Genomic DNA, 24,303 nt, shown 5'->3' on the forward strand with positions numbered 1-24,303 from the left:
TTTTAGCTCCTTGCTGGCTTCATATAATTCAAAATATTTTGCCTGAAATACAATTATTGCTAGGAAAAGGAGACATTTCTTCAGATGAGTCTCTATACAATTCCTGACATTCCCACTATTCATTCTGGCTCTTCTGTCCCACAGGTAACGGTGGTAAATGCAGTGAACATTGAAGGCACACTGAGCTTAAGGACAAGTATGCTGCAGCCCTCCAGGAAAATTACGAGAATAATTTTTTAACAGGTTGGATTAAATTCTTCTGGCAAACAAAAATCTCACTGGTAAACTGTTGCTCCTTCCAGTGTGGAAGGAGAATGGTATATGAGCACACATAGACCTCCTATATACAACTAACACAGGCTAAGGGACTGACTGAACTAACAGGAGACAAAGTACAGTATACAGGGTAGGTCTTGGTGGAGCAAGGTCTTCGCTCTTGAAAAAAATCTGTCTAATAGCCAGAGTTATTCAGGGCTTTGGCTTTACAATTCATTCAGAAGAGTGCACTGCTTGTTGTGACCCCTCACACTGTACTGTCTGATTGGTTCAACAATAACTCTAAGGAATGAGAGCCACCTACCCTATTATTGGCTCCACCTCCTGGGGTTCTCCTGAAAGGGATTTCCATTCAAGTCGGGTCTAGAGTAACATATGCAATTACACTTGGAAGAATGAAAATGTGAAGAGGGCAGCCACTGCAGCTTCAGGTCATGAGACTGTGATTAGGTGGCTGTGATTAGGAAGAAACCCCTCCTCTCAAATGAAGTATAACAGTGTTCATATCTGAGGATTCAGAACTCACCATTGTCAAAGACAAGATATTCCCTGTGATAGTTCATACAGTTTTGGATTTCCCTCCTCTTAGCCTTTCAAAATGAAAAAAAAAGGAAAGAAAACATTGAGAAATTTTCTACCTTCTTATTGAAAATAAAATTTGGGTAAAGGGGAAATAAATTTTAATACTCTGCCATTTTTTTGCCCAAACTTTTGCTACAGCTTTTTCCTTTAAAAGTCATTTGAATGTTCCTTTTTCCTTTCCTTTTTTTTTTGCATAGACAGTGTTTCATGTTTCCAATATTTGATATAAAAATTCTGAATTAATTTCACTGTATTGAGCCTACTAAATATGACTTCTTTTTTGAGCACGTTGCTCTTGTGAAAGACTGTGGTCTCTAAGGATTGTCTGTCAGTCACCTCATAAAATAAAGGTTATTATTTTTATCAGTGACGAACAATAGCTGATGACTTCAAGTTGAAGAAAGGTCAGGAGACTAATCACTGATACGCTTTCAGCAGCTATCTTTTCTAGTCAGGACTTAAGCGATTGTTAAAGGCGTATTTTTCAGCTTTAAAATTTTTCCTGTTATTTCCTCATTGTCTGTATGCAGCATTAAATGTTCATACAAATCCATCTCGGGTCTTTTTGTATATGTCAAGATTCACTCAAGTAAATGAGCAGAAAAGAATAATCATTTCAGAATCTGGAGTATGAATACTTGTGACGGTCATGAATTGTATGTCAGAGGAGAGCAAGTGGGTGAGGACTCCTTTTCTCTGTTAGTAGCTACCACGTCTGTGTCATCCCTGAGCAAATTTCAGTTCTCTGGCACAGTTCTTAAACCTCAACTTTGTTATTCTTCTGCTGGAATGCTTCTTCCATCCACCCCACTTAAGAGCGTGGGATACACTGTAGTTCCTTCTCGAGACCTTTGTTTTAGAATTCATGGACTATAAAACCAGACCAGGTTTTCTGGAGATACATCCCTATTCTTTTGATCTTGCAAACTATGGAGTATCAGTAATGTCTGAGGCTGTTCAGATCTGGGAGACTGAACAGAGCTGGTGGGACATGCTGCCTCTGCTCAAAATTCAGTTAAAGCCTGAGAAGTTTATGTAGGTCAACTGTGCCTTCCTTCAAACTGAGGAAGCTGGCCATGCTTAGAATATGTAATGTAGGTGGAGACACAGCCTGACAGACACATAGAGAGCTATTCAGCCAAAGACTGGTATCAGCTGAATCCCTTCATTGTTCCTGAATGTGTTGTTGAAACTACTGAACAAATCGTTGTTGGTAAATGACTGTCTGTTTCTTCACTATAGATTTAAAGGAAAATATTACAGCAAGAGAAAAAGAAGGTGAAATTGATTTCATTTAACAACAACCCTCCAGCCTTGCCTCACATCTCACTCAAAAAACCTTTGTAACTAATTATAGTGGAGCTTGAAAATAAAGCACTTCTAGGCTAAAGGATTTTATAAGTCATCAAATTTATCCAGTGCTCAATATAGCCAAAATCCTATATGCTATTATGTTCTTGTGCCAGCAAGGCTGCCTGCAAGTTAACATCTATAGAGCTATGAGAGGAACAAGAGGCAAACATTGGTATCATCAAATATTATATTGATGTCCAAAGACATTATGGTAGGCTGGGAAGTCAATCATTTCTAAGTGTTTTCTTCTTATGACTTCATACTAAATTTTGAATTATTGTAATAATTGGTGATTTTCCTCCTTTTTCAGGTCTGACAACATATCCAGACAGTCAACTTCATGCACTCCCTTGCCATATTATACACTTTTTTTTCCTTTCTGCCCCTTAAAAGTTTGTAAGTATGCATTAACATTTGTAGGCCATCCTCTCTGATGCAGATTTCAACTAAAACAGCCTTATCTGCCCCCACTCCATTTGTCTTAGTTTGGATTACTTTTTTAATCCTTTGGAGTCAAGATTTAAAGGCTGTTTACATTAAAGGGACATGTCATTCTCAACAAAAAGGAGCCTAGATTCCTTTCTTTGCCAATTCCCAGATGATCTGTGTCTTGCACCTATATGCCTTGAGTCTCTCTTTCTGTCAGTGTACTTCCTTTAAATATAACAACACAAATATGGGGGGTTTTATTCCTTCTTTATTTATTTTTTTAACTTTCAGGATACCAAATGCTCTATGCACATTGCTGTAGGGAAAATTTTGTTTCTTACGTTTAGTGACCTTCACCATATAGTACAAGGTCTGTCTGTTTACTTACTTGGGCTTTCTTCAAATCAATAGCTCCCAACTGCAGACCATGCACCATTAGTGATTCATGGAGCACTTGCTGGAGGCCCATAGAGAACTGCCCAGCAAAGCACATTCCTCTGCATTTCCATCTGCTGTCTTACATTAAAACCGGCTAAAATGATATTAAATATTTTCTGAATGCCTCTATTCAAAGAAGGCAATTGCTGCTGTTACACAAGGCCGAAAGCAGGAGTCAAGGGGTTGAAATGTGACCCACACCCCAGAACAGTTTAAGAACACTTGATCTTCACAACTTCTCTACCTCAGCTATAATTCTGTGATTGGCCTGTACAGAATATCCTTTGGAGTCAAATCAGTTTTATGATTTCTAAACTCTGATGGCTTTAATTTGCTGGCAATCTTTCCAGAGATTATGATACTTTGTACAGCATACCTATAAATAAGTTCTATGACAGCCTCATTAATCAGACTACATTTTAAAAGCATTAGCCTTTTTCCCCTCTGTTGAATCCACAGCTTATCTTTCCCCAATTATAATTAGTGTTCATTAAAAGCAGTACTTTTTTTGCAAACTAGAGAGTTACATTGGGCCTGATGCAGATTTCCTTCATCCTCCAGCTGGTGAACCCCAATATTGGAGAGGTGTTTGAAAACTTGGCTCCACATTAGCAAATTGCAAATGGACTATTTTAAGCAGGGTAAGCCTAAAGAGATCAGTCACAGTACTGTAAAGCTTGCTCTTGATATTTTTAACTTCAAGATACCTGGTTCTGAGAATGGAGCATTAATTGGGGCACCTTATTTATCTTGAGGAAAGTAGGTGACACAAACAGAATGATCAAACACTAGCCCCCCCCGAAAAAAACCAAACATGTAAAATTGGTCAGCACATAGAAACCTTGCCCTTCCTATTCATAAAAGAACATTTAAAAAAATATTATTTCCTTTATAGTGGCAGAAGTCTCTGCACTCTGGACAAGAAGGAAACTTTGTAATTTGGATTTTGGACCAAGTGAGATAAAGATATCAGCAGTAAATTTACTAGAGAAAAATATGGTTCCTAGGACTTCCAAAGGTTCTGATCAGTAAGTAAGGTAGTGTGTGCATTAGCAAGAGTTATCTCATGGAAACATTTACAAGTTAATTATGAAAGTCCAATTCTATGGTTTGGGAAGACTTTTGGTTTATCATCAACATGGATTTAAAGCATGGACTTGACAATAAAACTTTGAAAAAAACATCAGTTCTTTCAGTGCATGTGAAAGGAGGTAATGGTACAGGATAGGTGCTTGAGGAGATTACTATGCCTTGCACCACTATTGTTGTGCAAAACATTATGTTGCACAGAACTTCTTCCTAAACTCATCACTCTATTTCTCTCTCCATCCAGTGGAGGACAGATACTGTCACAGACTGATTCATAAGAGATGTCTTTGGATGAAGTGAACTGCCTGCAGACGTGCTTGACTTCATCAGTAGTAAAGGATGTGTTAAATAAGAAGGTCGTTTATTTGTAGATATTCAGGTCATGTGAGAAGAATCCAATCACAGATTTGAAAACATTAAGGTACTTTTGAGGAGGAGCTACCTGACTGGACTTAGACATCAGATGAATTTCTCAGTTCCACCAAGACATCAAGGCACATGCAGAAGAAGAACATGATCAGGGAATTCAGATACTTTTAGAAGTTCAGGAAGAGAACAAATAGTTTTCAGGATCCTAGTTTTGAACCTGAGTAGGTCATATTTGTTTATACTTTTTTTTTATTTTGCATTTTCTGTATCTGCTCAATGTTACCAATGTCACAAAGACAGGCACTTCCTGAATGTCTCTGAGTATATCCAGCTCTTGAATCTTTTTGTGATAATATGAAATAGAACTAGCATAAGTTCTAAATATGAATCTTTGTATGGTGAATTTTGTGGAGGAAAAGAGAAAGTTGCAGGTTCTCAGCTGGTGGAAATAGAGCACAGAGTGTCTCATGCAACATTATCAGTGTATCACTGACCGGAACCTGAGAAAAAAAAATGAAGGATACCGAAAGGCATTTCCCACCAGTGCTGCCACTGGAAATGAAATTAAGGTAGCTTTCACACCCATCTTCCCTTCTTTTTATATCTAAACATATCCACAGCTATAACACACTTCCCTGTAGTTGTTAACAAATGACCAATCTTGACAATACATTCTGATGTCCATTATGTACCATTATGTCTTCATCTAACCCAAAATCTGTAGTCTCCTGTCAGGTGCATGCTCCACTGGAGTCTATTTCATACTTGTCAGGGAAAGCAAATAGCACTTGTATCCCTCTTCTTTTTCTTGACTGGCAGGGGAATTAATGAGCAGGATACTAGAACTCAGGTGTGATGAGGACCACTGGCTACAACTGAAAAGGAAACTATGAAATGTGCTCTTCTAGAAATTTGCCTTATAGGTACCCCTTCTCCCACCCCATCACATCAAGTCATGAAAAGGTTAGGTGAGAAACAAGTGAACAAGAAGATTAAAACTAATCTCTCTAAAGAATAAGATTTTGTATCTCTTTAACAGAACTTAATATCAGGTGAGTGAAGTTCTTTGCAGTTCTGTGACAAGGATTCCTGCTGCCACAGAAGGACAACTCTGTGAAAATGGTACTCTGCTGTGAATAGGACAAGGCTGCTGCAAAAAAGAATGATAAATCATATGTAAGAGATGAAGGAAGTGAAAGCTAAACAGAGCTGGAAAGGGTCAGAAAAGAGAGGATTACAATGAAGGTCTGAAGGGTCTTCCTATTCTGTCAGCTTCTCTTTTCAGTTAAATTTGGTGGCAATGAAAATAGGAATTTGTTTTGGTTTGGTTTTATTTGAGGTTAAAATTGCAAGGTGACTTTGTCTTTCATATGAGATATTGTGAGAAAATGCATGTGATGTGTGCAGTTTGTGATGACTGAGAATGTTTGATCACAGGAAGGGACGGCAAGTGGAGGGGGAAATTTTCAAGGTCAACTTTAGAACCTTTAAAAATTAAATATTTTGAAACCAGTCCCAGAATTCTAATGATTGTATTCTGCACAGTATTATTATGGACTAGAATTTGTCCATGGAAGTTTTGCTGATGCTTGTACTCGTCCATTGCTGTAAATCATAGTAATATGCACAGAGGGGTTAATGATGACCTTACACTGAGCTCACTTTAGCTGGAAACACTCTGTTCTTGACCACCCTTCAGTCAGGATGTGGGCAAAGTGAATTGTAATGAGATGTTATACTTAGCACCTAGATAAGCGTATATGGTTCTGTGCTGTGCCATGTGAGTATACCATGCATCCACAGAGAAAAACAAGCTGTCACTGCAAGACTTGAAAGTTAATAATCCTTTTTTCTTATTAGAGCTCTTCAACACAGACACAATACTGATTGGAACAGGGTTATACTGCTGCTGACTTCTAGTCTGTTGTCTCCTTTACTTTGGATGACCTTCCTTTACCCTGCTTTGACTTGCCCTGCTTGAACAATTGGGAGCTGACCTTCCTTCAAACACCTTCCTGGGACTGCCAGAGGATGGCAACAGCCTTCTACAATTCATGGGGAAAGACTCAGTGGAGAAGCTTATCTGACTGCAGCATCAAGCAGCAAGTGCTGTGCTTTTACAAGCCCCAGTGAAACATGTGGGTGAGCAAACCCTGGGAAGAACAAAGCCAGTCAGAGATGGTTTTGTAAAGTGGAAGCTCCCATGCACATTGAAGTACTGCAGGTGTTGAAATAAGGAACAGGATCTCTCCAACAAAATATGAAAATATCCTTTTAAAGGAGGAGGGGGTCACTTCATGGCAAACACCAGAAAAATTACATCCTAGAGTGGCCAGATTTTCTCCAATGACTATAAAAAACACCTACAGGATATCTCAAGTAGCCACCATCCGTAAAGATGTCTTTTCTGTTGATTTCAGTGGTGAGCAGATTGAATCTGAGATTAAATCACCAACCTTTAGCAGTCAGCAGGCGCTATAATCCCATCGCAGTTAATAGCCACACTGCTGCATCTGAGACAACCCTAAAGAATTCAAGGCATCCACACCAGACTGGCAGATATGAGAAGGGAATTAGAGGAAATACCCTCTTCTAGAACTAGTAACAGATGGAGTTAGGTGGGGCCTTCTAGGTCATAGGTATTTGAATTATTTAATTCCACCTCCCAGAATGCAGTTAGATTGTTCCATGTGAACTTGAATTTAGGTGTCATTAGTCTAAGCAGGATCTTATCCATGAAGCTGGATGAGATGAATTCCATACAACAGATCCGAAGACCTACATCAGTTTTGAAATGTTATATGTGCTCTTCACGAGAATCAACAGTATTTTTGCTGTGTGAGTTTCTTTTTGTCTATGGAAAGACGTAGAACTACTGGAGAGTGTCCAACAAAGGGCCGTGAAGACTACTAATGGCCTGGAGTGTCAGTAAAATGAAGAAAGGATGAAAGAGGTAGGACTGTTTATTCTAGAGAGAGAAAATTATTTTAAAGCTACATCCTCTCCCACCAACTAAATTGCTGTTGTAGTGTGTTAGGTTTGCATGGCCAGGTTTTGGAAGTTGGGGTGGTTACAGGGGTGGCTTCTGTGAGAAGCTGCCAGAAGCTTCCCCCACATCCAGCAGAGACAGTGCCAGATGGCTACAAATTGGACCCACTGCTGGCCAAGGCTAGGCCAATCACCAATGGTAATAACACCTCTGTAATAACATATTTAAGAAGGGAAAATGTGGAAGGTATCTTTTCAGCTTTATACCGGCTAGGCTACTACTTTAATGCCTTAGAAAGCCTCGAGCAGCCTAGAGAGGTAGCACGGGCGATCTAGCACTTTAGTAGCTCTAAACTTGGTACCTGTATCATCTGCAAAGCAAATACCATCAGCAGAAGCAAAGAGGGAGAAATATAGCTCCCTGCTCGCTCAATTCCCTGCAGTTAGAAGCTTTCAAATGAGACAGAAAACATGAGGTGTTCACAGGAAGATAGCTGAACCAAGAGAGGGCAGGGCCTCCCTCGACCGTCTCTTTTAATAGGATAAGGGGAAAGCGGAGGACTGGGGGCGGACCCGGGGTGAGCGGCCAATCAGACACTGCTAAGGAGTCTGAGTTACATTTGGTTTTGCCGGCGCTTAGAACAAAGGAGCTCGGAGCACATGGCAGGAGCAAGTGTCTTTGGGAGGGGGAGGGGAAGCTCAGAACAGGCAGCAACAGGAAAACAAATTCTTGAGCTGAAGTAATTGTGCTCAGAGAAGAGAGGAGTGAGAATGTGTGAGAGGAACAACTATGCAGACACCAAGGTCAGTGGAGAAGGAGGGGTAGGATCTGGAGCAGAGATTCACCTGCAGTCCATGGTGCAGACCCTGGTGAGGCAGCTGTGCCCCTGCAGCCCATGGAGCTCTGTGCAGGAGCAGAGATCCACCTGCAGCCCATGAAGGGTCCCACCCTGGAGAAAGTGCATGCCCAAAGTAGGCTGTGACCCCATGGCAGGGACCTGCAGACACGTGGAGACAGGATGAGCAGGTTTCCTATCAGGACTCGTGACCCTGTTGGGGGATCCATGCTGGAGCAGGTGGTTCTGGAAGGACTGCACCCCATAGAAAGGGACCCATGCTGGAACAGTTCATAAAGAACTGTAGCCCATGAGAACATACACTGGAGAAGTTCATGGAGAACTGTCTCTGTGGGAGGGACCCCATGCTGGAGCAGGAGAAGGACTCCTCTCCCTGATCAGCAGCAGGAATAACGTGTGATGAACTGATTGTAAACCCCACTACAGGTGTCTCCCTGTACCTCTGGGGAAGGAGGTGGAGCTGGGAAGGAGAGAGGGTTGAAGAGTAAGGTGTTTTAAGATTTACTTCTCATTATCCTGCTCTTATTTTGATTGGTAATAAATTCAATTAATTTTCCTAAGTCGTGTCTGTTTTTCCTGGGGTGGTAACTGGTGGATTATCTCTCTCCCAGTCCTTATCTCAGCCCATGAACCCTTCATATTTTCTGTCCCCTGCTCATTTGCAGAGGGGAGTGACAGAGAGGCTTTGGTGGGTACCTGGCATCCAGAGAGAGACAACCCATGACATTCAGCAAATACCACAGTTTTCACTGGGCATTTTTGAATCCTATCTGTTATAAAAGACAGATTAACTTGTATGGGAGTGTCTGTCTGAAGGCGTAGTTTTTCAAGATAAAATCTCCCTGAGGAGGAAAAAGTGCTGAACATTCCTACAGTAATCAAGGCAATTGGCAAATCAGTTATACCACAGGCATCTTTTCTCCCATTTAGGACTGTTTGTTTCACTTTTACACCATAAATGTGCAATCTAAACCAACAAAGATATTTGAGCTAAAAAAAAAGTCTTTTAAACAAAATTCAGGAATGTGCTGAACACCAGATTGCTTGTGCTGCCACAGTGCTAGATATTATCATCAAATTATATAATCTCAATGCATTGAGATAGTTTGGATCATGTTTTGCTTCACAGATAGGACAGTATAGCCTAACATTTGTCCAAATTGCCTTGTAGCTACAAATTCAGATTTGATTTTTTCCATTTGCCCATTTGTTCTGGATAAATTGAAGCCAAAGATCCTTCCTTCTTAACATTTTCTGTAACAAATTCAATTTGTAGATCTGTGTAATAATGGACTGACCATAAATGGTGCAAATCTGCCAGTAATTGGCAAGCAAATGCTGTCTGAATTTGATTATGTTTATTCTTATAGAGCTCAGGTCTTGCAAAGTCACACACTTTGTATATGAGTTTTGAGGGCATTCAATTACCTGCAGGACTGCAGACTAGTAATTCACATGTGTTACCTGACTGAGTCCTGAATTTGCTAAGCTAAGGTGTGTGCTTAGAGTCAGTTGAAGGCGATACAGGCAAATCTTCATTTTGCTGCTCTCAAGACAAAGACCTGGGACTGAGTCATGTTCATGCCATGGCATCAGGAGAAGCAAAAGTGGTGGAAGGAAGAAATGGGGAAGAATACTTCAGAAATAGTTTTGCTGTTCCACTGCCTCCACAGGGAAAGTAGAACTGTGAATTTGCCTTGAGGACCCATCTATGTAAATTTTAAACACATTGTTTCCCACAGCACCTACCTTCTCTCACAGCTCTGAACTTCCTCTAGTGGTGGCAATGACCAAAATTAACCTAGTTTCTCAGGAATTTAGTAAAGCAGGAATTAGGGATTTTTTTTATTTGTTTTTTCTCCTATCTTAATTTAGGGAATTGTCTACCTTGCTCATGTGTGAATTAACTCTCTTTTTGTATCCAAGAACCACACACACAAAACATGCTGTGCTTCCCATGGCCAACTTAGTTCAAATAGCAGAAATGTCCTACAACCAAAGAAAAGAATGTCTGTGTTTTCAAAGCAGAGGACTATGGCAACAGAGAAAGAAGTTAGGAAGCTTGCTAACAGCATCCCAGGAATTAGCCATGGATAATGAAATATCTAACCCAACATGCATAAGCAAGTGCTTGCCTAACTAAATTAACTGATAATTCGGATATTGGCTGTTGGGTTTGTATAAACATATGTATTCATATATTTTAACATAGAACTCCTAAATTATTTTGTAGGGAACACTGTAGAGAGCTTATTTATTGGCAGACTGCCTCTGTGACTGAGCAGGGCTGTGGGAGGCTTAAGTGTGTTCTGGGTAATGTAGTCTGATTTCTGTTTTAATGGACTGAATAACTAGAGCAGGCACTTATGTTAAATGGCCCGACTGAGAACTCAGCAGCCATTTGAGGTAAGAGAGAGTTTAAGATAAAAGTAATAATCTGTAAGAGTTTAAATCTATTGTTCTAAAAGAGGATAAAATGTGTAGTACCAGAGCCCAAGTGAAGAGGTGGGACATTCAGTTCTGTATCTGACCTGGATGGTGATTTTCTGTGTGATCTTGCACAAATTTGGGGAATATTCCTGGATGATGATTTAAATGTCCATAAACCATATTAATTTATTTTCCACTTGGGAAACCATGGAAGGAGAGATTCTGGAACTTAACTAATGTTCTCAAGGTGCTTTAACATTGCTGGATGAGTGCAATTCAGTAAATATAACATTTAGAGAGTTACGTTTAATCTATCTGAACTAATTCCAGAGGATTTCCACTGAAGCCCACTGAGCTGTAATGGCACAATGCTAGCATAACTAAGATCACTTTTCAGTCCTTCATTAGAAAGAAAAAACCCACCTCTCCCCAGCTGTCTGTGTTGGGTTGCTGTTAGTGCTGCTGTGCTGGGAGGTAACCTCAGGTGAGCACTGGTTTATATCCTCATTACAGAGTCTGTGCAATGTCTGCACTGAGGCTGTAGCTGTTTGCAAAGCCATGAAGAAATTTGACCAATGATGACATGTTTGAAGATGGCTATGGGTTAAAACCATGTAGGACATCACAACAAAGAAAAAATCCCAATAATTTTATCAAGGTAATACTATATTTTAAGAAAAATACTTTAGTCTCCTCGTGTTTAAAAAACTCAGGATGGAGGAAAAGTCAGCAAAACAAATTTGACTTGCAGAAAATGGTATTAACATTTTCTTCCATTTCTTCTTATTTTAAACATTTTTCTCCAAATATTTTAGAATTTAGTCTCTTACTCACTGAGTCTCGGGAGAATTTGATTAAAAAAAATAGTAATATAACATCTCAGTCAAAAGTGAATTGAATGAAAGACCATACAGGATATCATGAAACTTTTAAAAGATAAACATTTTAGAAAAACCCTGAATGGAGTTTGGAGTTTTCCTTGGTTTTTGTTCATGAAGTTTATGTGCTTCTGACAGGCAGAAACTAAAACTGACTAAAGGAATTCACTGAAAAGATGACCTGGTGAAGTACTTTTTTTTCTGTTCTTTTGGGAGCAAAAAAGGAGGGTTAGCTTTCAAGTTTCAATCATAACATGAGCAGGTTTGAGAGTAGAACTAGATCAAAAAACATAGTTCCAAAGAAATTGAATTTTTCCATATGGTCTGCAGTGAGTGGAGAGCTTTGCTGTGTGTGTAACCCAGGCACCTAGATGTGGTGGTGCTTCAGCTTCAATGTTAATGGGAAAATACATTCCAAATAAATTCAATGAAGAAAAGCTACAGGGTGATCCAGAGCACGTGTGGTTCAATTTTGGGTGCTTACAAGGGCAGACAGTATTGGAGAGCAGGTGGGAAGGCTCACTGTTAGAGCATTAGTGAGGGTCTAGGTTTGTAAGACCAACTTAATAAGTTTAAATGAACTGAGTTCCTATCTTTCTTCTTCTTCTTCTTTTTTTTTTTTTTTTTTTCCTAAATGTCAAAAGTAAAAATAAAAGGCAAATAGGCATTTGTTGTCTTAAATCTCTACATCAGATTTGGACTTCTATGGACTCGGTGATTAACTTTGTCAGAGCTACTATAGCTCTGATTCAGTAAATATTCTTTGAATCTAAGTTAAAATCCAAGTGTTATGGACTCTGCTTTCCTGAAGAGAACACAACTACCTTTCAAACTGAGAACTTAGATGTAAATTCCAGACAATATCAGCCACAAAAGAGAAATTAAATATGTGAGAACATTTCTGCCTATTGCTAAGCAGTCATGAAAAATTGAATTATTTCAGAAAGGATCTGAACCAGCATATTTCTGGAATAAATGCTTGTGTCATAAGGCACAAAAGAACAATTTCAGCCTTTTGCTTAAGCAGAGAGAATATTTCTAGTAGTCCTCACCCCCTCCTGCCCCCAAAGTACCTACTGTTCTATAAAGGTTTGGGATTTGTGTCTTGAACTTTTTCTCCTCCGTCAACTCAATCTTTTCTGACAAATATATTCTCAGGTCTTTTTTGTTCTCCCTCCATTCATGGAAGAGCTTTGTAGCTGTACCAAGATGTCTTAAAGTATGTCTGGTATTAGTAACAGTACTACTTGACTTTTCTATCTTTCTTGGTGCCTACACAGAGAGTTGCTGTAACCTTGCTTCCAGCACAATCAATGGACAGAGATATGCAGCATCAGGGTGTGGTGAAAGCACAAGCATCCCATGCCTGTCCTGCTCCAAGGAGTGCATACCTCTGGTGATGGAGACTGGAGGGAAGAAAAAAAGGTACATTTTTTGTTTTTATGGTTTGAAACGTGACAGTTTTACCTTCATGGGGCTCAAAGAACTGCCTGCAAGGGCTAGCCAAGCTTCCATATCACCAGTTTTAAAAGTTCTTTATTCACTGCACAATTTTTGCTTTGAACGAGCTGTTAAAGTTATGAATCCTGGACAGTGCCTTCTGGTGTTTTCCTGTTTGTTTCCGTCCTGCCAATTTCATGTATAACAAAAATGTCATCAACAGCAGTATTGTGCCCTTATGATAGGGAAAAGACAAGCCTGTACAGAATTTATTTCTGTCTCTGCAAATAGACAGGAGCCTGAGGCAGCATCTATACCAGTAAATTGAATAGTGAGGGCAACACTATTTTGACCCTGAGGCCAACTGACACCATCTAGTCCCATCTATCCTACTAAACCCTCAGCTACCAGAACTAGGAGGCTTTGTCTCAGCTGTCTAATGGGGATTGTCCTTGCTTGGTTCTGACCTCCAAGCACCCCTGGGATCTTCATGGGACAGTGCTAACCTGGACCTGGACAAAAGCATGCCAAGAGCTGGTTAAAAAGTTAACAGTATGGATGACTGAGCCACCTGGTGTCTGAGCCCTGGCACTGTTTCATTCACTTATATAAACTTGCCTTGGTGCTCTTCTGTGGATTTCAGATGTTGCTATGTGTTGCCTCTGTATCTCACTATCTAGTTCAAGTTCTGTAGCCAAGGGTTTGGAGGAGGGGAAGCCAGGAGATGTCTGCAAGGCAGAGATCAGGTACTATTTCAGAAAATTATTGGGATAACACTGGGCACACAAAAGAAGATGCAAATAAGGTCCCTATATTCTTCCTTAAAAATATATCGGTGTTTGGCCTGGCACTTCTATTACAGAATTTAATTTTCAACATAGTAGAAAGAAAAATGAAAGGAAAGAACACCCCAAGACTCTTAAAATATACTGTATGTTTCTATTAAAATGCTCAAAATAATTTTCTCTTTATATTAATTATTCCTGAATGAACTAGTACTTTTTCATATACAAGAGCTTTATGTTATAGCTACTTGCATGACTCATAGATTGGCTTGGGTTGGAAATGACCTTAAATATCTTCCAGTCATAGATGCCCTGCCATGGGAAGGGGTATATTTCACTAGACCAAGTTGCTCAGGGCCCCATCCAACCTGGCCTTGAAGGCTTCCAGGGATGGGACATCCACTGCTTTGGCCAATGTGTGCCAGTGCCTCACCGCTCTCACAGTAAAGACTTTCTTCCATGTCCAATCTAAATCTGCCCTCTATCAGTTTGTAGCCATTGCCCCTTGACCTCTCACTACAGGCTGTGGTAAAAAGTCCCTTTCCAGCTCTCTTATACCCTCTTTAGGTGATATAAAGTCTCTCTGGAGCCTTTTCTTCTTCAGGCTTAACCACCCCAGCTCCCTCAGCCTGTCTCCGTAGGAGAGGTGCTCCAGCCCTCTGATCATCTTCTTGGTTTCCTCTGGATTCACTCCAACAGGTCTATGTCTCCCTTCTGTTGGGGGTCTCAGAGATGGATGGCACTCCAGGTGAAGTCTTATGAGAGCCGAGTGGCAGAATCACCTCCCTCCACCTGCTTTCAATTGTTGGCTTTCCAGGTTGCAAGCACACATTGCCAGGGCATGTTCAACTTCTCATCAACCAACATCCCCAAGTCCTTCTCTCCAGGTCTGCTCTCAATCCATTCACTGTCCAGCCTGTACTTGTGCTTGCAATTGGCAAAGAACTGGAAAAGAATACTACAGCATCACTTCTTTTTTTTTAATAGACTTCATAGGTGTCCATTGTGACCGTGAAATCATTTGGAAAAACAGCTAAAAGGGAGGAAATACATCAATGTTTTATAATGCTCTAGTCAATGACAACAGGTGATTTGTACTTGATCATAGCCTTGAATTTCTATTTGCAGCATGGGTTTACAGAATGAAAAGCACTGGAAAGTCATAGATAATTTTGGTTCAATTATATGGTAGAAATTTTAATTTCTGAAGCTAAATTGAAAATAGGAGATAAGAATATAGTTGGCTTTAGTTCTTCTATTTAAAAACTGTAAAAAACCCCTCTATCTAAATGTTAGAAAGGAAATGAGACTGTTTAGTTATTAGAATTTAATATCTCAATGAAACACTGAAAGAGAGAATAGCAACGTGCATTGAGCAATGTTAACAGCATTCACGTGTAGATTGTTCAGGGGAGTCATGTTTCCACTTAACTGGCTTAGAAGGACATGAAAAGCAACCAGTAGTTAGCTTTTAAAGAATGAAGAACTGACTTTGATGTTTGACTTCCTTTGTTTTCATGCTGTTAATTATATGTAGACTTATAGCCGCCTAAAAGTGTCTTGAATGGACCAATATTATTGGATCCTATAGGAAAATTGAGATAAAAATGCTATCTCTGATAATATGCGATTTAAAGATATGTTTGTGCTGCATAGTGAATGTCAGTGAGACATCCTCAAATAACTCCAAAGCCAGGAACAGGACTGGCTTGAGCCAAAGAGTGCTGCTAATGAACAGGACTTGTTCCCTAAGGTATAACCTCATACCAACATCACATCCATTCCTCATGCTGGTTCCTCTCAAGAAAGCTGCACTCTGCTGTGGGCACACCAGTCCATGCAGGGCTTTGAGCACCAGGGTCTGCACAACTGCCTGGAGCACCAGTGCTATACTGTGAGCTCGAGAGTTAGACCGTTCCTCCAGGGCTGGAGCTGAAGAGGAAGGTACGAGACGGCAGATGGTTTCGAAACAAACAAACACACACAAACACTCCAGAAAGCAGATGGGAGAGCCCGAGTGGGGTGAGAATTACTAGGATAACGTGGAGCAGTCTAGAGCAGCAGCTTTGTTGTGAGTGTTCATAGGCCGGGTAACTAAGGCACTACAGAAGAGACAGGCAGGAAGAAAGCTATTGTCTCCTTGGGGGATTTGGTAAGAACTACTGCACTAAGCCTGCTGAGCTGGAAAACAGTGGAAGTGCTTTTTATCAGTCATGTTTGAAATGGATCTTCAGGTGAATAGAAATGAATTGTCATTATTCCAAAGCTGAACTGAACAGGAAAAGACTGTGATCCATTCTTTCTAGTTTTGTCACTCAGTTCTACCACCTCTCAGCTGAGTAACTCCATAGCCATATAACTTTCAAGAAGATAAAGAGTTTAGCTTAAGAAGAACAAAATGAACTTCTGTGTTCAAAATCCAGTCTAGATTTAGAAATGCAAATCTTCATCTCCTATTTTTTTTTTCTTATTCAAAGAATTGTGGAGATTCCCTACCTGTACACTGAATGATGGTGCCATGGAACAAAAAAAAAAATACAGATCACTACAATGATGGTGCTGTGGAACAAAAAACAATACCCACTTTCCTTTGGGTACTTCTTTTTTTTAGCCCATCTCCATGAATTTGCAAATGCAAATGTGATTTAATAAAGGACAGTGGGTGTCTGTACCACGTAGATGCGTGATGCAGAGAGAGATGCTGGTGGAGGGTGGATAATTCTAATCAAACTACTCACACCTTGCCCTCCTTGACATGCAATACCACTTTAAACAGCAGTGCTCTAATAGAGAAAAGAGCTACTGTACTTACCCACTCAATAATTTGCATAATTTTGAAGAGCTGAAAATGTCACTGCTGTTTTATGATAATTGTGGGGAAATGATTAGCTATAGCATTTATACATTCCACGAAAAAAAAAAAGAAAGTATTTTACTATTCTCTCTTTAATATTAATAAGGATTAATAAAATGAAAAAAAATCACCTTGGAGGACAAACATTATGTATAAAATAATGGGTGTCATATGAAGGCACATGAGTCATCCATCCATTTGCTGTAGCCTGTCATGTCTGGCAAAGTCTTAAAAAGACAACCTCTTGACTGCCCCTTCTGCAATTTCAAATGCAAATTTTAGTAATAGGAATAGCTAAAAATAAACCATTATTTTCTTCCTTCTCTGCTTTGTAGCTTTGATTAGAATACACCAAATTTATATCTCCTCTAATTCAAACATTTTTAAATTGTGAAAAATATACATGAGCTGTTCATTTCTCTTTCATCATTCTTCTTCCAGAAAAACCCTTTGATAAGAAGATTGAGACATCAGTTCTAGGTAATGGTTTTTAGTCCTCACAGCTCCTTGAACTTAGAAGGTTCTGTTGTTGTAGAGATACATAAGTGAAGAGTAGGTTCAATGCAGATCCTTGAAGAGGCATGGTTTCATGGAAGTCCCTGTCCAGCATCCTTTGACTTTCTATGTCTTTATCACACTTCTCTTTTTCTTATTCGGCAATAACAGCACAGCTGAGATTTGGAAAGGTCATTTTTGCAATACTCATGAAAGCCTCGACTGCTCTTCTTTGCCCAGCTCCATCTGGGAACCTAGCCATGATTCCAGTCTCTCTTAGGGTTTTCAATCTCTGTGTGATGTGAATGATGTGTTTCTCCTGACAGACTCTGTTTTGACAGTCTGTGCAGGATGGAGAGTTTTTTAATCGTTTTCCTCCCAGTTTAGTGAAATTGCTCAGTTACACTTACAGTCTAGAAAGGAGATAAGAAAAGAGATGACAATTACTGTTACACATATGAAAATGAAAGTTTTAGGTATATCTTTTTTATCCAGCACAATTTTACAGTAGTAAAAAATATCATATATTTATATGATAAAAACTCTCATTCAAAATCACCATGACTTCTATCCAGGCCAAATAAGTGTCCCAAAATATGAAACATATTCTCTAGAAAGCTCTTGAGATATATTTCTTTTTGCTTGATCAGGAAAATATTGTCAGGAATAGCTAAAAGATCTGTATTTAAAAGAACTATTTATTTTTATCCTTTATTAGAGAAGAAGACTAAACAATTATTGCCTTTTTGAAATGTAGGTGAAAGAATAAAAGGTAGCCAGGACTGGCATGACAGAACTAACACAGCCTCACAAGGGGTGGTCACTCCATCTGGTGTACTAAAATGTAACTGTGTGCAACAATCCAGAAGATCATCCGCCCTTCCTTGTAGAAGGGCCAGCATTTCAATAACTGCTCTCCAAGTTACAGTGTCTTGCTAAAAGTAAAGCTGATGATGCCATCAGGAGACCTCAGAGTGAAAGATATATTTTCCACATTCACTGGAAAAGCTTGCAAAGATTTTTTTTTTTTGATACGGAAATACATATTGCAGTGCAATGTGTAGAATTGTGTACATTCATCTGGACTATTTCTGTGGTAGTGTAGCCATCCTGGGGTGGCTCAACACCCATATGAATTGACCTTGTGTCTCATTATTTATGTCTACTATAATTGCTATCACTAGAAGACATTGGCTACAGCAGCTTATATAGATATTTCACTAACAAACTAAAATCTTAGGTTTAATTCTCTGGGGTTTTTTCACTACATTTTTTTTTCCAATAATTAGATGAGAGCTTCCCTTTTTAGAAGGTGTCATGTTTTAACTGCACCCAGCAACTGAGTATCATGCAGCTGCTCACTCACACCATTACTCTGGTGAAATGGAGAATCCAAAAAAGAGGTGGAACTCATGGGTTGAAAGAAGAATGTATATAATAATAATAATAACAATAATAATAATAAAAATAAAAATGAAAAGGGAAAAGAGAGAGGAATAATGCCCAAGACAGACTTGTTTGGGCAACCTATTCTAGTGACTCACCACTCACAGTAAAGGACTTTTTCCTAATATCTGATTTAAATTTACACATTTTTAGTTTGAAGCCATTTGCCTAGCTTCAAATTCCAGCCATTTGATCTTGTTAGTCTTTGTCTCCAAGACTGAAAGACCTCCAGTTCTGAGCATTTGTTCCTTGTGTCAGTACCCATTCACAGTGATGAAGACACATCTCAACCTTTCTATTCAAGAAATTGAGCTATTCAAGCTTCATATCGTGACTTGTTTTCTAGCCACTCAATAGTGTTTTTGTTTAGTTTATTGGTTTTACTGTTTTCAGTAATCTTACAAGGGGGAGAGTTAGTTTCTAAGACTTGAAGATACAGCCATTACTCCCACCTTTGCTTCTGCTGCCATTCTATGCTGCTGTTAGGAAGGATACTCCAACTGAAATCTCTAAAACTTTATCTAGTGGAAACATAGTCAGATAATTGAGTACATTCATTTGACATTGAATGCTGAAGCGCTTAAAAAAGCAGGAGATACAAACTCTCACATCACTCAGATACCTTCAGACCATCAATTCCTCCAAATGCCTGTTTTTTCTCTCCAGTAGTTGTGACAGAGTCTAATTCCAAAGCTAGACCTTTTTGTGTATTTTCCATATGCATAAGCAGTTTCATAAGCACTTTCTTTTTCTGATGTTATCATTTTTGAGACAAAGTTTTTTGCCAGTTTTTCTCCTTCAGGATTTTTTACTTAATAGTTCATGCCACATCTTATTTATCAAGAAAGGCTTTGTAAATACTGTAAGTTCTGGAATTTTCAAAGAGAATTAATCTATCTTGTTTTTTTCCCCCCCAATATACCCATAATAGGTCTTTTATACCTGACCTGAGTGAGCAGTTCAGAATGAAAAAATAATGTATACCGATAACAGTTATATGCTAATTCATTAAGGTCTGACTTTACCTGAGTGCTAATTAAAGGAAAAATATTTGAAAGATAGAGTAGGGCTTGCAGGCATATCACACACGGGTTCTTCCCTAATATATTTCCCGTCTATCACACTTATTACTGCAGGGTGGGTTGACAGGTTAATTATGTACTTGCAGGAGAACTGATACAGAAGATATTATGATCTCAAAAGCAAACACTTATAATCATTTTATCTAAACAGAAGACAGCCTCACCTTGATGAAGGTCTGCATTTAGTGAATGTTTTAAGACAACAGTCACTGCACTCTCAAGGAAGATACCTGATAAGGTATCCATCACTAGATACCAAGCCAGCAGTTTATAGAATGTGCTGCAAGAATGTAACCTATTCATATGGTAGTACATGGGCAAAAACAGATTGATTTTGTGATTAAGCCATAGGACTGGGATTTACAAAATTCTGTTTTGATTTGCAGGTTAATTAATTTCCAGATTTCTTGTGTGCAAGCCTTTTACTGACATAGAGACCCACTGAGTGAGACTATATCTTGTGGGTCATACAATGTGGGGCCATCATGCTGAAAGCATCTGATGTGCCTGATTATTTGAATGTCATATAAATATATGCCCTAATGTATGGAAGGTGTGTCCCCAGCTGTATCAGATCCTCCCAGATGGGATTGTGGTTCCAGTGAGGTTACACTGTGAGAAGCATCCTCCTAAAGAGCACACATGCTTCTACTGTTGTGCAATACAAAATTTTTTGGCTGTTCTGGGACAGGCGGATGCATCAGCTAATCATGGTTCAGGCTGTTCATCTACATCTAGGAAATCTTTTTCCAAATCTTGAGAATGCTGCTTATGTGGGTACATGCTAATTATCTGACTCCTGGAAGGGCCTATCTGGAGTAGAGGCAAGAAGACCTAGTCACACACTGAATAGATGAAGATGTACCTGCAGTCATATCATGGGGATTTTTATGTATTTTATTTAAGGAGAAAGCCCAAAACTTGAGTCCAATAATTTCTGACATTTTGAGGCTTCTTGAGTTCTCGTTTCAAGTTTTTTCCCCTCAGTTCATCTGTTTTTCTTTTTCAAATGAGCTGCATTTTTACTCATGTTTTACCTTTAGCTGCCTGCCATAACTAACACTCACCCATTTGACATCAGTCATTCTGTACTTTGTGATTGTTCATTACAATCAAACCCAGAGAGGAATTAAATAATAAAGCCTAGATATCCAATCACTTCTTTTTCTGCAAGGTTTAGAGTCCATCATAATGTGGTTTACCTTCCTCTGTACCCCAAAACTACAAGACAAGTTCTATATCAGCTCTTGGGTTTCTATCAACTTTCCATAAAAGTCCAGCAGGCTGTGCACAAGTATTAATTCCCTCACATGGATCTGGTCTTAACACAAGCATAAAATATTCATCAACTAAATTATTCAAGGAGTAATTGTTGGTATTTGTTGAATAATGTATTCTGTTCATGGTGTCTGAATACTACAAGAATGAGCTGAATAAATTATATGCCAAAGCAACAAAATCACTGGCTTGCATTTGTTGAATAGCATTTTATCTAAGCTAAATGTATTTTAATAAAAACATAGCATAAGAGAACAAAAATTTTTACCTTTTTTTCCTTTCTGAAAAAGAGTATGGCTTTAGGTATGTATTGTGATAGTCCTTAAGCTGTACAACAGAGGTTGAGAACTGACAGCAAGAACAATAACATCTTACGTAGTGATTTTCAGAGAACACAAAACACAGTATTTCTTCCCTTCAGAAAACATTTATTTTATTGTTACTAGAAAGCAGCCTAGTAAGTGGGCCATAGTAATTGTGAAAGTAACTCAAATTCTGCTTATTCAGTATTGAAGTTTATATGTTCTACACATTCAGCTATTTCACTCCCCTTGCTTACTTGCTAGAATCATGTTCTTCACTACATGAAAAAATATTGTACTACTGAAAAAATACACATGCTTTTATTTAAGGGTAGCACTGAACAAATCCACATGGACAGAAAAGCCCGATTTTCAGCAATGAGCTGTTTCATCTAGGAAACCTGTGAACCAGGAAGCTGGTCTGAATAAATAATGTGGACATACAACATGTGCATGTTGAACAGAACTAAGAGTTGACAGTCCTTCAATTTGATACTGTCTTGGATAATGACAAATGTGATCCCAAAAGAAAAAGTCTGTCTGTTCAGTTCAATCTGCTTCCATGTGGGTGGGAGGGGATTTAAAAAGGAACAATGGTACCTGAAAAAGTTTACATTGCCATTGTGTCCTGACTAATATTCCTTGAGGCAACATTTTAACTTCAAATGGCTGCTGACACCTCCATTTATGCAGAAGTATTTCTGATAGTTCTGATATGCTGGCCTGCTCTCTCTCGTTTGGTTAAACTACAAGGGAACATGGCACGAATCAAATCAAGTCAAAAAAATTGCAAGATACCCCACCCTTAACACTTACCTGGAAAGTAGAACAAGAGAGGGTGGTATGGATTGTATGAGTCCTGCATGCACAATTCACAAGTTATTGACACTTATGAAAAGAGAGTTCTAAACAATCTTTTCATAGTCACACAATAATTCACATTAGATTGACTATTTCCTACAAGGATAATCAGATTATCTTGAAACATGGAGTTGAAATGTGCTCAGTAGGTGCATGTCTGTGTGGACAAGTAGCGCAAAAATTTGTTCCTTTTGTCTATTTCTTCATCCATTAATACAGGACTCCCAATATCAGTTTGTTTGAGTGTCAGTCAAAGGAGCCTGAAAGCTTACTGAAATCAGAAATCAGTAAAACTAACATAATTAAACACAAATTAGGCACATGCTTACAAAGAGCATTCACTCAAGAAATAGGTTTGATTTTAGCACTCACTTAAATGTTTTCCTACCTGGGTCCTAAATAAGCAACTGTCATTTTATAGAAAATCATATTCTGATTGGTATACTTAATTCTGTCTACTCTGGGTGAATTTATCTTCCTTGTAAATATTCTTACCAGCACTGGCTCTGTGAAATGTTGGCTTCTTCAGATATCTCTTCCCTGCCCCCACAACACTGCATGAGAACAGCTTAAGAATTACTAGGAATTCTATTCCTGTTGGTGACTTCAGCCTTGATTGCTATGAGATTCAGATGCTGTCACAACCCAAGGTGGAGACTTCACCTGGGGAGAGAAGCATGTAAAAAACACTGCATGCTATAAAAAGGAGAAGAGAAATGCTGACAAAAATAAGGCAGACTTTTCTCAGAAAAGATTAGGTTTGTAAGTTTTTCATGCAGTCCAGAAGGTTAAGTAACTCTTACTTAGCTTTGAGAAAGAGAAAAGCTACACTTGGATCAAAGACAGCTACTTCATTGCTTCTTGCAACACAGACAAATTACTGTAAGAGAAAACTAATATCTCCATTATTTAGCACATACATAGTCTTATGCTACCAGAACAGACTTTCACATCATGTCATTCTTTTGAATGCAATAAAAGTAGCCCCTTGTAACATGCTACCAGGTTAGTGTAAAATGGTCTTCCTCCCTCGTGAAGACCATTTCTCTTTTCTCAGACCATTGTGATGAAATGGAAGCTTTTGCTTCATCTTTTTACCTGTTTAATAAATACAAATCTTAAAATTCTTCTCTTTTAAATTTAAATTAGGCTTTGATCATTTTTTGGTGGAATAAATTCACCTATAAAAAGGTTTCTGAGAATGTAGCTAGATTTTTACCCTATAACTTGTGAAACAGTTCATTTTCTAATATGTTTGAGAGGAGAGCACACTAAAGACTCTTTTGCGCTTGATTTAAATTGTTGAAATCCAACAGATTGGCTTGTATTTTGCAGTTATAAATGAGTACTAAATACGTTCTCAGAAGGAGAACATGAGTTAGTCATATTGGAAAAGAAAACATAAAAACTTATGACTCTGATGAGATTGTGATGAGTGGAGGGAAGAGCCAAAGGAGAAAGATAGAAGTAAATAAAATGAAATTATGAAAACAATATTTGTAACCAAAATAGTAATTAAGAAAGAAATTTCTTCTCAGCCACACGCTGTTTGGTAGAGATATACTGTTACTTTGGAGATACTGCAACACGTGTATCAGACAACAAGGCCCATGGAAAGGAAATATATACATGGACGGATTCTTGATAGCTGTTTCAGAGATGTTTATTTCTCCAGTCGCATGGGCAGAGCTCTGCCGAGGAACTGCTCAATCCCGGGACCCGAGGGTCCTTGCCCACGCAGGGGAACACAAAACAACCAATGGGGAATGAGGCTGAGCAGGGGCAGGGAAACGCCGTGCCTCCCCTCAGGGCCCCTCTCCCAGGAACACATGGCAGGGGAGAGGGACCCTGACATTTCACCCGTTTATTTTTAACAAAAAGAGATTTAAAACTTAACATTGAAAACAACTGGATAAACATGAGATAACAAGGGCAGTTTCAAAACAAAACAAGCCACCCTCCTGAGTCTTTAAATGTCCAAACGAATTCTCTGGAACATCTCAAGGCTGACAGAAGGGAGACATGCCTCTCTGAGCATGCTTTGTGGGGAAACTGAGGCAGGAGAGGGTTT

This window comes from Coloeus monedula (genome assembly GCF_965178545.1).
Source record: "Coloeus monedula genome assembly, chromosome: 2".
Classification (NCBI taxonomy): Eukaryota; Metazoa; Chordata; class Aves; order Passeriformes; family Corvidae; genus Coloeus; species Coloeus monedula.